This window comes from Macaca nemestrina, chromosome 1 (assembly GCF_043159975.1).
Source record: "Macaca nemestrina isolate mMacNem1 chromosome 1, mMacNem.hap1, whole genome shotgun sequence".
In the NCBI taxonomy this organism is placed as follows: domain Eukaryota; kingdom Metazoa; phylum Chordata; class Mammalia; order Primates; family Cercopithecidae; genus Macaca; species Macaca nemestrina.
Genome location: NC_092125.1, coordinates 175,602,008 through 175,616,923, shown reverse-complemented (window position 1 = coordinate 175,616,923; position 14,916 = coordinate 175,602,008). Strand labels below are relative to the sequence as shown.

Genomic DNA, 14,916 nt, shown 5'->3' with positions numbered 1-14,916 from the left:
GGATCCAGGTAAGTTCACTCCAGATTCCTGACTTACAGAAATTGTGAGATACGAAATGTTATCACTTTAAGCCATAAAGTTTTGGAGTAACTTGCTATGCAACAATAGATAACTAATATGGATGTTTCTCTGAGTATCGGTGACTTTCTGGTTCCAGTCTGCCAGATCTTGTAGAAGGTGAGTTCGAATTGGAAAATCAGAAAGAAAACAAACAAAAAAGGATCAAATATTTCCAGGTTATAGTTCTAGTAGCAGTTAGCCCAGAAATGATTTCTTCCCATCCCAAAGGAGAAATGCAATAGGCATTAATCTGTCTCACTGATCTGAGTCTTCCTGATACTTAGGGCTTTTTAGTTAAAAGTCAATTTGGTTTTGCAGCCACCTACCCTCTTCCCCCTTATAAAATCCAAAAAGAATGAAAACCAAGGCTTTCACTTACTGAGTATGATGGATTATCTGCAAAATGGCCACCAACGATTCCTTCCATCCATGTACATGCATGCTGCTTCTCCTCTCAAGTGGGAAAGTCTACTTCTCTTCCCCTCGAACGTGTAGTCTTGTTTTGACCAATGGAATGTAGCAGAAGTAACACCCTGTGAAGGCCCGGTCTAGATCTTAAGACCTTGGTGGAATTTAGTTTTGTTCTCTTGGGAGCTCTGAGACACCATGTTAAGAATTCTGATCACCCTGCTGAAGAGAAAGTCCATGTGGAGAGAAATGAGCCGCTGGAGGTGAAATACTACAGTGAGTGACAGAGAGGCAGAGACAGCAAGCCCAGCCAACACCTAGTAGTTCCTGCCACCCCAGCTGCAGTGCCAACCAAGGAAAAGAAGCTATTTTAGATCCTCCAACCCCAGGTGAGCTACCCCAAACACCACCACCTGGAACAATAAGAGCTATGCTCAATGGGCCCTCCCTTAATTGAAGAATTACAGGAAGATAAACAGTTTCCTGCTGTAAAGCCACTAACTGTTAGGGCAATTTGTTACACAGCAATGGACAACCAAACTCCAGGGGACTAAGATGTCGTCAGGCAGTTAGCTAGGTTTTTCAAACCTGTACTTCATTATAGTCCTTACAACACCGAGTACGTGGAATGGATATTACCATCCCATTTCAGATGAGGAAACTGAGGCCCAAAGAGGATAGGTAATTTACACAATGTCACACAAATGCAAATGAGTCAGAATTCATATCCAAATTGTTTATTAACCTAAAACATGCGTACTTCACGTGAAACACTGAGATAGCAAGATAGTGTATGGTTCAGGGCCATCATTGGAGACTATGTAGTCTAAGAGAATGGTGCCCCCTGGAGTTGTGAGATGTATAATCAAAGGCAGCATCAGCTCAGGACTGGTGGGATAAAAGCAAAGCAAGTTGTAAACAGCCCCTGGCCTATGGGGAGACTTGAGGTCTATTCTCCAGGAGCCTAAGGAAAACTGCAGCTTTGGGAAAAACCTGAGATAAGGTACTTTCACTATCTCAGTTTGAAGGGCTCCTTACAGATAGACCTTTGGATCTTTGACTTCAAATTGTGTCTCATGATCAGGAAGATGCACATCTGTATATGGTTGATGTTAAATAGGAGCTTGATTTAATTGGTTGTCTCCAAACCCCCCTTAGCCTGGGGTGGGGCTGTAGCAATGAGGGAAAAAAAGGTTGCTAACAAGGACAGCATGGTAAGTGAGATTGTCAGGAAATCGGGGTAGGAAGTTGTCTGTGAAGCCTGCAGTTCCCCTAACAGTAATAATAGCATTTACTAAAGTACTTAGTCTGTGCCAGGGACTGTTCTAAGCTCTTTCTATTGTATTAATTCATTTGCTCTTCACAATGACTCCATGAATGTGGAACAATTATTAGCCCTCCTTTATAGATGATGAAACTGAGGCACATCTAGGTTAACAACTTGCCCAAGGTCATGCTGGTAGCTGGTAATAATGGAGAGCCCAGGGCCTGTGGGTTCTGCACTTGGAGCAGCAATGATACAGCTGGTTGAGCGTGCCCTGCCACTTTGGGCTGCCCACAGGGAGGTCTAGCTCTCCTCTTTCTGTGAGCTTATTGGAGGCTAAGTTCTGGTTCTTATAGTCTCCACTAAATGGGACCAGTTGTTTCATTATCTACTTTATCACAATCCACCAAAGGCCTTTATTCAAAAGTCAAATTCATACTTTTATCATCATAACAGTAGTATTGCAATTCTAGGCCTTCAGGCTTCTATTAATTTTTTTCAAGAGTCTGTGGTTATAAAGCCTGACATATGATAAAACAGTATATGAGTACAGCTAAAATATGGTGACAGTGGAGGCAGAGGTAGAGAGGGAGCAGCAGGCGACAGAGATGGAGAGGTAGGTAGAGGCCAGACATGCGGAGACATGGAGGTCCCTATAGGGAGGTTGGATTTTTATTCAAGTATTGAAAGAGGCTATTTGTGGCAAGAAGCCTAGATTCTCTTCATCTCCCTAGATACACAGATGGACTACATTTCCCAACTTCTCTTGCAGTTTTATATGGCCATGTGCCTGCCTTGCATTGGTTAAGGGATCAATTATTAGTTGACTTCTAGTCAATGGAATATGATTCTGAGCATGGCCCATTTAAGCTTCCCTTGCCTGCTCCTTCCCACTAGAATGAAGACCCTAGGATGCCTTTGTGTAGCTGTTGCTGTCAGTACTCCTCCCATCTTCCCTTAGACCTCTATCATTTTCCTGCACACTGACTCCAGGTGTTCTCTCTCCCCTAAAGGCTAGTGCCTGCATCCCCTTATCATCGGAATGCCCTCAGGGTATCAGAACCCCCTTTGCCTGCACACACAGATTGCTACCTAGGAAGGTATTTCTCCTTAGAAGCAGACCTTAACCAATGCATGGCAGGCATGAGCTTAAATGTTCTTACTCCCTTTTTCTGATGAGGATAGCTCTGATGTGGGGTCTATGCTGTCTCCAGATCTTCCCTTATGGCAGGGGTCCCCAACCCCCAGACTGTGGATGGATACTAGTCTGTGGCCAGTTAGGAACTGGGCTGCACAGCAGGAGATGAGTGGCAGCTGAGCATTACCACCTGAGCTCTGCCTCCTGTTAGATCAGCAGTGGAATTCGATTCTTACAGGAGTGGGAACTCCATTGTGAACTGTGCATGTGAGGAATCTAGGCTACATGCTCCTTACAAGAATCTGATGCCTGATTGAGATTGATCTGAGGTGGAACACTTTCATCCCACCCTGCTCCATGGAAATACTGTCTTCCACAAAACCAGCCCCTGGTGTCAAAAGACGTTGGGGAGTGCTGCCTTATGGGATTAGGCTAAAGGTACCTCTGTGGGGCTTTGGTTAGTACCATACCCTTGCTTACCTTCCTTCCTTTCCTCACCCCACTCTGTACTTCTGTGCAGTTTTTCCTGGGAAAGCTTCCTAATAGATCACGTTTGTATCAGTCTCAGTTTCAGGGTCGGCTTCCGGGAAATCTGACTTGGGATGGTTTTTAAACTAGGTGTTAATGGCCCTGAATGACTCCTTAGTGAGAGGCAGCCCTGTTGATCTACTCACTAATTCAAGTCATAACTATTGTGTATGAGCCATTATAAATTTTGGGGTCCCTTTGCTACAGTAGTTAGCCTACCCTAACTAATACACTATAAAAAACCATTAACCAGAAGACTGACTTGATATCGTTTACATTTTAAAATGAATATATGGCCCTCTTATGGAAAATGAATTAGAGGGGGCAAAAACCAAAATGAGGAGACCCATGAAAAGATTCCTGTAAAAGTATAGGAGACAATTGATGTGGCTTCCCAGACTTAGGTGGAGGGAGTTGAGTATGGGCATTCTAGGACACATTTTGGTTGGAAAGGAGAAAACTTGATAATGGATTGGATGTGGGGATGGAAGAGTGGAAGGTATTCAGCTTGACTCTTTGGTTCTGGATTGGCGACTAAACAGCCTCCACACCACGTACAGATCACCTTGTTAGCTAGGTACTTGATTAGAAAACAAACCTGTAGTACTATCTTGATTCAAGTCTCATAATTTCTCTTGCCTTTTTTAAAGGAAAGAGAAAAGGAACCACTTGTGAATCAGCGGTTACCAACTGAGCACTCAGCCATGACCGTGGTTCTTCACCAGGGCTTTCTCTCACCTGGGTTTAATAAGCTCCTTTTTTTTTTTTTTTTTTTTTTTACCAAATCCACACCATGCAACTGCCACTTAAAGAGAGAACTGTCCTGATGGGGTGTTATTGGGGCCAGGATTTTAAAACTGCACGTGAAACAGAGCCCTTCCATTCTGGGAGAGCAAGCCTCACATTGGATCTTCAGGGTAGTGCAAGGTTGATTAACACAAAGGAAGGTCCCTGCTCTCAAGGAAGCAATGCCAGCTGCAATGATAAGTCATAACACCCTTCCCCGCAAAGCTTAATACATGTAGAAAGTTAAATATATGCTATGAATAATATCAAAAGACCAAAGATACTTACTTCAAAGCTTAATTTCAGTGTCTCCAATTCCCCACCCCGCAATGGAGACCATCATATGTACATTCGGGTCTTAATTTCTTACTGGCCGTCCCATCCTCCTTGCCTTCCCTAGGGAGCCTCCACAGCCCACACTGCCCCCCAACACCAACCCAACTAAGCCCCGACTCTGTTAACTATGTCTCTTCAGTTTCTGTATTTCTGATGCTTTGACATCTGGGGCCTTGCGGATACTGCAGACTGCTACTCAGTTCCCGGGCTTAGCTAATTCCTAGAGATAGTAAAACTCTCTCAGGAGCTCACCTTTCAAATGCTAACCAATCTCTCTAGAATCTATATCCCCAACCACCTCCTTTATCTACTCTAGCCCATTTATCCACCTGCCCCTATCACCTGAGCCAGGAACCAGACAATGGGGACAGGCTGTATTCCCCAGAGCCTGCTAAACAATCTAAACCAGCCAAACTGCCTCACCTGTTCCTTCCTACAGACACCACAATGAAGTATCTTGCTCAGAGTCCCGCCTTCCCTCTACTTCCTGAGCAATCCTGGTGCCTTGAGTGTGCAGCCCTCACAAGGTATGGCACCTTGTCTTGGGGTCTGTGAGTGTAACAAGCTATCTTTTCAATGGGAGTCATCTCGTGATCTGTTGGCCTTGCCATGCCAAAATAATAACAAAACCTATATTTTAAAATACTTGCCCCCCTCTCAGAGCCTTCTGTTCCATCCCAGGTCTGCCACACTCTTTTTCAGCCTATAGGAGTTTGACATCTGAGACTCTGGCCTCTCCCCAAGTCCTTGCACCTGGAGCCAGTAAGAGGCAGTGTGGCCCAGTAGTGAAGAATACAGCGGTCAGAATGCCTGGGCCACCTAGAAAAGATTTCCTCACCTTTTTCTGTCCCATATTTCTCTTCTTTCTACAGGGATAATAAAAGTACCCATCTTAATAATTTATTGTCGAGATTGAATAAAACAATAAATATGAAGTGCTTACAAAAGTGCTTGGCACATGGGAAAATTTCAATGACTATTAGTTATCAATATTAATCCATTATTGTTAGGAAGCGAAGAGGAAGAGTGCTAGCAAAACTAGCAAAAAATATATAAAATTTTACCTATTGCTTCACCAGTGCTTTCCACACACATAGAATAAGGGGTGGGCAGCAGGGAGGAATGATTGCATATTCATAAGCATCTCCAACCAAATTAATTGATAGGGCATGATAGTAATAAAGGGAATTAATTTCCATTTTAATAACTTCACATGCTACATGTTAAGTATAGGTCCATATTACCAGTGGTCACCTAATTCCCCTTTGCATCTGTTCCATGTTGATTATGATGTCAGGAAAGCAAAAGTTAAATCCCTTTTTAAGGAAGAAAAAAAAAATCTAATTTAATAACATTGCAATCCTGTTGAAAGCATGATTAAATCTTAATAAGAGTGGAAGGATGTTGTGTTTCATGTCTATCCCTCTTGAAGCCCTGGCAACTTGTTCAGGGATATAGACGGGGTTGTCAAAGGACTTCACAGCCCAACCCTGGTCTCATCTGCCGGCATCCAAGACGCAGCAGAAATCTCTGATGGTGCTGACACTTCTATTTTCACTTTTCTCATCCTAGTGTTTTTTCTCATTAAAGCAGTTTGATTCTGTAATTTCTACCAGTACAGATAAAAATAAAATGACTCCCAACTTTTATTTTGACCTTATAAAACTGTGTAATTGGTTCAGAATCTTCAGGCTAAATGAGTTTCCTGTGGATTGAGAACATTGGACAGAGGAATCATAGAGTTAAAAATATACCACATGTCTAAATAGAATTAGCTCATACTATCCTATTTGAATGTCCAGAAACTGAAGTCTAATGTCGATCTCAAGAAAGCTTAGTTTCTGATGTATTCATATGTTTTCTCTTCAAAATAAACATAACAGCACAACGTGCAACAAAAGGCATCTACCTCAATTCTCTCTTCTTTTCCTGAATCTCACAACTGCCAGAGAGTCCTAATTAACTACAGAATTATGTCCAACCTCCTAAAAGTTGCATCCCTGGGGATTGGCTCTTGGCCGAATTCCTCAACCTCACCTGTTCCTGCTTCATCAGACCTATGCATCACCCCCTGGATACATTACAATTCCCTAAACACCACACTGGTCTCTAGCTCTGCATCTTGGCAAGTGCATTGCTGCCTATCTGAAATATACTCTCCTACTAATCTTTTTTCCAAACCCCACTCCTCCTTAAGAGTTAGTTCCAGTGTCTCCTCATTTGTGAAGCCTTTAATGTCTTCCTATTGAGCAGACCCAGGAACCCAGGCCCTCTGAGCTCTCACATAATCTTATGCAAGCCTGCAAATTATAGTTGTCAGATTATTGCGCTATATCACAATGATTGGCTTACTTGTCTCTAATCTCTTCTAGGCTGAGATTATGAATGCTGGAGCCACATCTTTTCATCTCTATGTTTCTGTACATAGCATCTAGAAAAACACTTGGAATATACTAGGCCTTCAGCATATGATTGTGGGCTGTCTCATAAGAGCCAGACTTACACAGTGTGTATTGTGTTTCAGTCACAACTCTGAGCATTAATGCCTATATACTCTCATTTAAAGACCCTGGCACCCAGGATCCTCTTATTACCATCCCTGTGTTACAGTTGCAGAACCTAGAACATTGTGGGGTATAGTAACCTGCCTAAGCTCATACAGCTAACAAGTGTCAAGAGTATACAGTGGAAATTCCATGTCAGTCTGGCTGCAGAGTGCAGGTCCTTAAACACTACCCCACACCACCCTCAAGGAAGGGCCTCCTTGACAATGCCTTGAGCTTGGCAGCTCATATTCCTCTAGCAAGCTAGAATTAGCATTGGCTTCCTGTGTGCTCTAAACTAGGAAGGATTAGGAGGCTGCATCAGGGCTGGCTGAGAAAGAATGCTTTGATCAACTAGCCACTCCCAGAGTCAGAGCCACAAAATAGTGCCAATCCCTGATTGCTGGGTGATAGGCCATGCATATCTGCTAAGAAAGGGCTTGTCCCCCACACTAACCTCCCAGTTTAAGTGTCTGCGTGGTTTGGACTTTGGATGATTCATAAATAGTAGAAGCCACAAATATCCATCCTTATCTGCCAAGTCTCTTCCTTATCAAACGTCTCTGGCCGGGTCAGCTCCATTCTGGGAATAATTTTGCTTAATAAGCTAGAGCCCTGTCTCAGGTGGCTGGCTGTTGGGTTAAAGAGCAAAGGAAATGAATAAAAGCACATAGCCATGCACAAAGAGGATCTGGCTTATTTAATGTATACTTACTTCTGACAAAACCACGACTGGATTTCGTATCTGTGGAAGCAAGTTCCTACTGGACCTTCTGAAGCAGGTATGATTTAAAGACAATCTTTTAATGGTACCACATTTAATAAATAGAGGCTTTAAAACTGTTTAGTTTTACTTCTCTATTTGAACCTCCAACTCTTAGGATATTCAACAAACCTTTATTTGATATCTACTGTGTATCAGATGCTGTTAGACACTAGGAACATAGCAATGAATAAAAGTAACAACAACAAACCCCCAGAGCTGCCAGTTATTAAGTTTCTACTATATGCCAGCCTTTCAAGCAGGTTGTACACAGCCAAAACTACACATACTGAGCAATAGTTCCATACTGGCAATATGTTCATGGCGCATTGAAAACACAAAGGAAAAGGAGGGAGGTGGGGGCAGGGTGAAATCCCCTTAGGAAGAAATAGATATTGCTTGGGACAGAAGTTGGGAAAGGATACTCTAGGGGGAACAGCATGTGCAAAAACTATTCACATGGAAGCATAAGATAGCATAGTCAGTAATTCAACAAATCTGAAACTCAGAGTTTAAGGCAGGGAGTACTGAGAGACTTAGGAAGGAGCAAAGGTATTAGAGGAGCTTAGATTTATCTTGAAGGCAAGGGACACCACAGACAGATTTTAAGTGAGGCTTGGGGGAGGCATTATAACAATCAGATTTGCATTTCAAAATGAGCAGTCTACTTACTACACTCTGCGGTGATGGATTGGAACCAGGAGAAGCTAGAGGTAAGGATTCTAAGAGCAAACGTGTTGCATGCTAACAGCTGAAATGTGGTGTGTACATCAGTAGAAAAGTTTATCCATCAAGTTTAGTACAAAGGAGTGTATAAAGGAAATACATGCAGATCAAATGTCCTGACAATATATTCCAGAAGGAATGAATCACCAAAATATTAATGTATAGCCGTTGTGCTCCTCTTTCCATACTGCTAACACAAGGTAGTAAGAAGGCAGATAAGAGACCAAAATTCTCTGTCCCTTTTGAGCCGATCTTGTTAGTGACATTAGCTCTATCTATGTACTAATTTCTTTATCAACATGAAAGGTACATCACAGAACCTACGTAAACGGGTCAAGTGTTACAATTTCATATTAGAAAACGAATGCCTTTAGGTACCATAAAAAACAATTTGGATAATATATTTCTTTCACTTCTAACAGAATTTCAAGTTTTAAAAAAGTTGGAGTTGGAGAAACTTCAAAGACAGTATAGCCCAAACCCTTCGATATATGGATTGATACCTTTACCTCTTCTATTTCCACTGCTTGCAGTGCTTTTTCAATCTGATCCATCTGACAAAACTCTCTTCACCCATGACCCATGATGTCCTCACAGTCACTCCTACTCTAAAGCCTTCTGTGAATCTCACAAAAGTAATACTCACTTCCTCTTTGGGGCTCTGGGAGTAGTAGTTAATGTCTGGTCTTTTCTCATCTATAAAATGAGATCACTATTGTGCCATGAAATGAATACTTGACAGAGTCAAACAGAGAGGACAATAACAACCCACCTTTTTTTTTTTAAAGACAGAGTCTTGCTCTGTCGCCCGGGCTTAAGTGCAGTGGCACGATCTTGGCTCACTGCAACCTCCGCCTCCCAAGTTCAAGCGATTCTCCTGCCTCAACCTCCCGAGTAGCTGGGATTATAGGCACACGCCACTACACCTGGCTAATTTTTGTATGCTTAGTAGAGATGGGGTTTCACCTTGTTGGCCAGGCTGGCCTTGAACTCTTGACCTCGTGATCCGCCCGTCTCAGCTTCCCAAAGTGCTGGGATTACAGGCGTGAGCCACTGTGCTTACCACAACTTACCTACTTTATAACATTGCAGATGTGTCAATTACCTGTATATTTAATCTCAGATCCCTTCTGTCTGTCTTTGAAAAATTTACGGGAAACATTTCCTTAGCTTCCTTCTTTTTGAGTTTCTGAGTATGTATTACTCATTTGAGGCTGTGGGAAATTGGAGACCAGGAGGAGGGAAGAGGGATGGGGTATTTTTACCCTTGGCTTTCCTGGTTTGGGATCGCATCTCCAGAAATGGTAGCATCTACTCCAGGGCTCCTCTGTGCTTCTAGCTTCTGAAGGTGACTATGTCTCTGGGATTTGGTGGTACCACCTTTTTCCCCTATTCCTCTAGCCTGGAGGTTACAGTGGCTTCCTCCTATTGCTGCTCTCTACCTTGTCTCAATATTCTCTTTTCACTTCTTAGCTCTTCCATCTTGTATGCAACCATCTCCTGTATTGAATCTTCCCTGTTTCAAATACCTAGACAGATTTCTGTTTTCTGAGTGTCTCCTGTTATATTAGACAAAGAGAAAAGGAGAGGAGAAACAACTAATATAATTATTGACAATGTACTGCATATCAGGCTTTTACTCTGGGTGTTAAATTCATAATTTCAGTATAGCATAGTGGTTAAGGTTACAAAGTTTGTCAGGGAGACCAGACTTCAGATCCCAGTTCTGACACGTACAAACTTAGTCTTACCCTGTTTCTACATCTGCCAATTAGAGATAAGAGTAGTATTTACATGTAGAGTTCAGAGGATTCAGAATCATACGTATAAAAGCACTTATCACAGAATCCAACACACAGTACTCAATGTTAGTTAATGTTAGTTTTAATAACAAATTTATAATAATAATCTGAACAAACCAATAAGGCTGGTATTATTAATATTCCTCATGACATGTGAGAAAATCAAGATTCATAGAAATGAGCTAATATGCCCAAGGTCACATAGCTAATAGAGGGATGCTAGGATTAGAACTCTGACTAGAAAATCTGTTTTTTTCTACTATACAGAATGGGCTTACAGATGAAAACATACAATTGGAATCTATATAAATATTATAGTTTATGAATATAAAGCTTAAATTATCTGGCTCCCTAGTTAATTGCATTGTTGTTAGGAGCAGAATTTGAGAGTATCCCGAATCCTGACAAACCCTATCCTGCGGGCTGGCCTACAGCACTGAAAGGATAGCAGGTTGGTCAGGGCTGACAGCGGGAAGCACTTGGCACTGGGAGGCCACACCCACACTCCGACAGGCCTGCTGGCAGGGGCTGTGGAGTGGGCCTCACCTACTCATTACTGCCATGCTGAGGGGGTAAGGGCTAATGGACTGCCAGTCCAGGGGGACGGTCTGTAGCTCCGCGCAGCTCTCTCCACAGCATCCAGGCCTGAACCTGTGACCCCAACTCCGCGAGCAGAGCCATTACCCACCCCTGAGACTGCCGGCATTAAGATCCTCTCATTACTGGCCATGCAGATTGTTCCCGGCGATAATGAGGTGGCAAGAGAAGAAACCATCCTGGGGGAACTTCTGAGAGCCAGGCCTTCGACAGTAGATGAATTCCTAACCTGTCGTTTTAAAAACTGTCTCTCCAAATTGCCAGGAATATTTTTTTCCACGAAAGCTTTGACCCTTCTCTTTATCTTTATTTTTAGACTATGTGCTGAAAGAGGTAGAATTCCATACTCACTCACCCCTTTCTTCCCTTGCATCTTTGTTTTTATCTCCATCCTTCTCTTGCCTCCTCTCTCTCCCTTTTTCTCTCTTTTTTCTTTTTCCCCTTTGTTCCTTCTCTTTTTTCCCTTTATTCTCCTATCCCTTCACACAGCATAAAGATGCAAGCTTTGGAACAAAATACATTATGGGTCCAAATTGCAGCTCTGCTCCCTGGTAATTAGGGATTTGGGCAAGATAATCAATTTTTTTTTTTTTTTTTGGCGCTTCTGTTATTTATCTGAAAATGGAGACTAAAATTTTCAGGGTATTAAGGTTATTAAATGACCTTATTTATCGAAACAGGCCTGTTAAGGTACATGGGCACATAACCGGCACAGAATAAATGCAGGCACCTTCCTGTATTCAGCAAGGCTTTATTGAGTTGAGTCCATGTTATATGTCAAGTCCTGTGGTAGATACCAGGAGACAGAATAAGTTTTGGTTTCTTCTGTTAAGTAAGTTTTCCATTTTGACACTCAAGAAAAGCCTGGGAATTTTGAATTTTCTTAAACTAAATAAAGATAAATATTCTTCCTAGTGTACATCAAATATCCAATTGGATGTAACTAACTTCTTTTCTCAAAGCTAAGCAAACTGATGCAAAGGACATCATGGCAATTAAAATGTTCATATCATCTAACTCATTTTCTTGGGTGATATCTTGTCCCTCCCACAGAACACGTTTACAGAAAGAAGAACTTCTTTTCTTTTGTTGATTTTATTTTCTGTTGATTTTTTTTTTTGAAGGTAGGATTATGAACTACTTTAAGGCCCTCTGAAACTAGGAAGGATGTGAGTAAAGTACGTCACATCATTATTTTTATTTGCATTTTTTAAATTCCTAATGAAGTTGAACACATTTCCATATTAGTTTCAAGGTACTTTGCTAGAAATTGTTTTATGATTTTAATTGGTTACTGTCCATCTGGTATCTTCTCTACTACGCCATGAGCTTCCAGAGAACAGAGCCTGAGCAGCACTTGTCTTTGTATTCTTTGTGTGGTGCAGTAAACAAAGCATCTCACACAGACTGGATGCTGTAGAACAGAGTTCCTGCCATGTGCCAGCCACTGGTGCTGGGGATAGAGGGATGGGAGCTCTCAGAGGTACACTCTAAGTCCACGGACACCTATAATTTCTGGGCCACTCGCTGAGTGGAGAAGAACTGATTTTGTTTGAAACTGAAGTCCAAAGTCCAGCTCTGCTACTTACTGGTGGTCTGATCTTGGGCAAAGTTGCTTCATCTCTTTGAGCCTCAGTTTCTTTAGCTGTAAAATAAGGACAAGCTCCAAGATCCTTCCAAATTCTTATCATGACATGATATTTGTGTAATATATACATAGCCTGAAAATGAGATTCAAACTTTAGTTATTTTGGAAATTCTGTGTATTATGCCATGGATTGTGTCAAGCAGTTTCACCCAAAAGAAATATAGCATGGGCTATGAATGCAAGCCACATATGTCACCTTAAATTTGCTACTTAGCCATGTTTAAGTAAAAATAAACAGGTGAAATGAATTTCAATAATATATTTTCTTTAATCCAATATATCCAAACTGTTATCATTTCAACAAGTGGCACTGGCCACATTTCAGGTGCCCAATAGCCACGTGTGGTTGGACAGAGTGGCGTGAAGTGTGGCACAGGGGAGGTGGGCCTTTGCTGCTGCTGCTGCCCTCTGGTGGATGTACAGGTGAGTGGCCTCCCACAAATGAGGGGTGTGGCTACAATGAAGTCACCAGCCCGTGTGTCCTACTAACCTTTATCATAGCCCCTTCACTCCTCTCATTTAAAGCATAGATACTAATTTTGATTTTTTTAACCCATTCGCTTGTTTATAGGTAAAGAGCCACCTTCGATTCACTAGTCAAAGTAATCACATTGAATCACAGCAGAGCAGAATAAATGAAAGATCTTCATGCAATTCCATACATGTGAGAAATATGGGCTCTTCTACTGACACTCTCTCAGGCCAGGAACTTAACTAGGTCATCTCTCTGCCTCAGTTGAAATTCCAGTCAACAACTGTTTATCTGGCATCTAAGGAAAAAGGAAACAAATAACCTGAACTATTTTTTTAAAGGCATTTGTTCAGCATCACGATGAGACTATTACATTTAGCAATCAGCAGCATGGGTGCAAAAAACAATCTACATTAAAACCCTTTGTTGGAATGCTTTACACTTTCCACAGAACAGAAACTAAAATAACCTGTTATACAATTAGTCACAAATATAGTCCTCGAGTTTTTTTGCCCATACACATGATTATTTGCCTAAAACATGTCTTCTTTGTAGCAGCTAGGCCCTGCCACCGCTGTGCTTGGCTGAGTTCACAAATCTGTTGTAACCTGTAGCTTCCATGTCACTTCTCTGGCTCTCCTCTCCTGCTAAGCTTTGTTTCCTAATTAAAATCTTCTGCCACTGCCATAGCTACTGCTGCTACTGGAACCGCCATAGCCACCTTGGTTTTGTGGTTTGGCAAAGTATTGGCCCCCACTGCCATAGGGGCCAGAGCTTCTGCCTCCAAAATTTCCTCCCTTCATGGGTCCAAAATTTGAAAACTGACTATTGTAATTACCCAAATCACTGTAGCTTCTGCCACCTCCAAAATTGCTTCCACTACCACCGCTAAAGCCACCTCTGCCTCCATTGTTAAAGCTGTCATAGCTGCCACTCCCGCCATAGCCACTGCCCTGGTTTCCATAACTCTGTCCACCACATCCATAGCCTCTGCTTCCTCCAGAGTAACCAGTGCTGCCTCCCCCATAACCACCACCAAACCCATTATAACCATCCCCATTGCCACCATATCCACCACCACCATGGCTGCCACCAAAGCCACCATGACCACTAAAGTTTCCTCCACGACCAGAATTGCCATTCCCACCAAAACCACCTCCATGACCACCACCAAAGTTTCCAGAACTTCTTTGGCCTCTTTGGCTGGAGGAAGCACTAGCCATCTCTTGCTTTGACAGAGCTTTCCTAACTTCACAGTTGTGGCTATTCACAGTATGGTATTTCTGAATGACAATCTTATCCATGGAGTCATGGTTGTCAAAGGTTACAAAGGCAAAGCCCCTTTTCTTGCCACTGCCTCGGTCAGTCATGATTTCAATCACTTCCATTTTTCCAAACTGTTGAAAATAATCTATTAGGTGATGTTCTTCAGTGTCTTCTTTAATGCCACCAACAAATACCTTTTTCACAGTTAAATGGCCACCTGGTCTTTGAGAATCTTCTCCTGAGACAGCTCTCTTTGTTTCCACAGCTCTTCCATCCACCTTGTGTGGCCTGGCATTCATGACTGCATCCACCTCCTGCACAGTGGCATATGTGACAAACCCAAAGCCCCTGGAGCGCTTGGTGTTTGGATCTCTCAACACCACACAGTCCGTGAGCGTTCCCCATTGCTCAAAATGGCTCCTCAGGCTCTCATCAGTTGTTTCAAAGCTCAACCCTCCAATGAAGAGCTTCCTCCGCTGTTCCGGCTCTTTAGGAGACTCTGACTTAGATATGATGGCAGGGAGAAGAGAGACTTTAACGATGCTGCATCGGTGGCATCCATGGGCGGAAAGGAGCAAG

General features: G+C 42.4%; 1 protein-coding gene and 1 pseudogene across 9 annotated transcripts in view; both read right to left on the bottom strand.

Moving 5' to 3' along the window:
* LOC105495139 (DAB adaptor protein 1) overlaps window positions 1-14,916 on the bottom strand; it is a 1,257,833-nt gene that overhangs the window by 1,035,346 nt on the left and 207,571 nt on the right. The gene's annotated exons all lie outside the window — the stretch shown is intronic.
* LOC139356166 (heterogeneous nuclear ribonucleoprotein A1-like) overlaps window positions 1-14,916 on the bottom strand; it is a 46,250-nt pseudogene that overhangs the window by 14,012 nt on the left and 17,322 nt on the right.